Genomic DNA, 2,926 nt, shown 5'->3' on the forward strand with positions numbered 1-2,926 from the left:
AACCTAAGGACATCACATACTGAATGAAGTCTCTCTTCGCTTATGCAGGACACTGGCCCATTAAAAGATGAATGACGTGTCGTGCGCATTTAAGTGGGGACTTTCAAAAATTCTTGAGTAGTTATAATTACGCCATTATGGATGTCATAGCAAGCAATTCCTGACACCTATTTATGTCAACATTTGCCGTTTCAGAACAGTTACCCGTAAAACAGACTCAGTTATGTCTCATAATTGTAAATCATCACAATTACTTTGTGATGGAATTTTGCTGGTTAGTTTATTTATGTTAATTTAATTACCGAGTTAAAAACAGCTTGCTGTACGCCGTTACATGGGTGTAAAAATATTTAATTTCTCAACAGATGTTCGGATGTACAGCCTGTCGTCAATGGTATATATGTGTACCGTTGTATCAAATGGCAGCGGCCTTGCCGCAGTGGATACACCGGTTCCCGTGAGATCACCGAAGTTAAGCGCTGTCGGGCGTGGTCGGCACGTGGATGGGTGACCATCCAGGCCGCCATGCGCTGTTGCCATTTTTCGGGGTGCACTCAGCCTCGTGATGTCAATTGAGGAGCTACTCTACCGAATAGTACGGCTTCGGTGAATAATACCATCATAACAACCGGGAGAGTGGTGTGCTGACCCAACGCCTCTCCTATCCGCATCCCTTGAGGATGACACGGCGGTCGGATGGTCCCAGTAGGCCACTGGGGGCCTGAAGACGGAGTGCTTTGTATCAAATGACATGTGTATCGAATATGAAATCCTTATGATATTAAAATCGGAGTGAATCTCTGTGGTGCACGAAGATATCATTCTTGAAACACAGAAGTAATCTGATATAGACGTGGACATTATATGACACTGATGATAGGCCATATGGCCGAACAACGGTAAGGCAGTTGAATATTTTTATGTGCGCCTTATGGTGTACAGCACAGTGACTTTTAACGAATATCCACGCTGCTAAAAGCCAAACAGTCGCTGTTTCAAGTGGGGCATCTTTAGTTCAGGGCACACAGCACAGAGGTGCAGGCACTGCCGATGCACTGCAACTGCAGGGCACGTTTACGCTGCAGGCAGCATATCGCATCTCGCAGCTCGCCGCGCGCCTTGTGTTTACGGTCCATTCTCGCTACGCGCCGGACCGCAATGGCGAAAAGGGGAAAACGCACTACTCCGATTTTCACGTTGTAAAATGTCTTTGCGGATTAAAAGACAACGCCACGTCCTATTATTTACTTATTTTTCCCCCTTAAAAGCTTTACGTATCCCGTGAAACAGGAACAAGCCTACTTTTCGTTTCGGGTGATTTCTGCCTCAACGTTTTTCGATCGATTTTGAAGAAGGTATACAGTTAAAAACCTGATTTTTGTACACATGTCAATATAGCATCTTAGCTTCTTAATATACCTGTTACCTTTTCATAATTCGTAACAGTCATTGTGAAAAGACGCTATTTGCCAGCTACGTGTACTTTATTTACAGATCTTGTAGTGAAAAACTGAAAAAACCTCACTGTCAGATACGTTCTAGACTATACATTCTTAAGACGTGAAACAACAAAAAGTACAAAAAAGTTTTTGAAATGGTAGTGACACTGATATCTGTCACCGTTCACAAGGAAATGCGAGTTGAATGGCGTCAAGGCCGCGATAGCAAGCCTAAGGAGTTCATACGAGTTTCGGTTGGTTTAGTGTAATGCCAAACATTGCAGTATGGGAAGAAAATGTATTACAAGCGATCAACGCAGGTCTAGTAACAGTGAATAGCGTTATTTCAATGATCCGTGTCTAGAAAAGTCAGAATATAGATGAATTTCTTATCTCAGAGACGTCTTATTATACTGGACAGTGTCGGCCAGAATGGCCGAGCGGTTCTAGGTGCTACAGTCTGGAACCGCGTGACCGCTACGGTCGCAGGTTCGAATCCTGCCTCGGGCATGGATGTGTGTGATGTCCTTAGGTTAGTTAGGTTTAAGTAGTTCTAAGTTCTAGAGGAATGGTGACCTTAGAAGTTAAGTCCCATACTGCTCAGAGCCATTTCAACCATATTTATAGTGGACGATCATCTGCTGCAGTCTGAAATTGGAAATTTGTGGTAAGGTCTTATAGAACCAAATTGCTGAGATCATCGGTCCCTAAGCTTACCCACTACTTAATGTAACTTAAACTAACTGACGATGAGGACAACACACACAGCCATGCCGGAGGGAGGACTCCAACCTGCGACGGGTGGAGACACGAAGGCCGTGCGAAGGCGCCTGAGAGCGTGCGGCTACTCCGCTCGGCTGCTACAATCTGACAATGGGCCACACTTTGCATTATAAAAGAAAATCAATTATTTGTTAGAATCTGCATTTCTTATTTGGAACTGGAAGATGAATCTTAGCTGCGGATGGACTGTAATAAAACCTTACAACATCCCACTCAATTTATTTTCGCTTGGAGATGAAAACGGCTGATGCTGAAAAATATCGTTACTCTGACAGATGTTTCTATGTCTATGTTTGCCGGACTGGAGTCCATGACTGAGTGGAATACAACAGTGGCCGTTAAAATTACTACACCAAGAAAAATTGCAGATAATAAACGGGTATTCATTGGGCAAACATATTACACTAGAACTCACATGTCATAACATTTTCACGTGATTTGGGTGCATAGATCCTGAGAAATCAGAACCCAGAACAACCACCTCTGGCCGAAATAACGGCCTTGATACACCGGGGCAATGAGTCACAGAGCTAGGATGGCGTATACAGGTACAGCTGCCCATGCAGCTTCAACACGATACCACAGTACATCAAGAGTAGTGACTGGCGTATTGTGACGACCCAGTTGCTCGGCCACCATTGACCAGACGTTTAAAATTCGTGAGAGCTCTGGAGAATATGCTGGCCAAGGCAACAGTCCATTTT

General features: G+C 44.1%; 1 pseudogene; it reads left to right on the forward strand.

Moving 5' to 3' along the window:
• The first annotated feature begins 421 nt into the window (after positions 1 to 421).
• LOC126268381 (5S ribosomal RNA) lies at positions 422 to 539 on the forward strand (annotated as a pseudogene).
• Positions 540 to 2,926: the final 2,387 nt, after the last annotated feature.

This window comes from Schistocerca gregaria, chromosome 4 (assembly GCF_023897955.1).
Source record: "Schistocerca gregaria isolate iqSchGreg1 chromosome 4, iqSchGreg1.2, whole genome shotgun sequence".
Classification (NCBI taxonomy): Eukaryota; Metazoa; Arthropoda; class Insecta; order Orthoptera; family Acrididae; genus Schistocerca; species Schistocerca gregaria.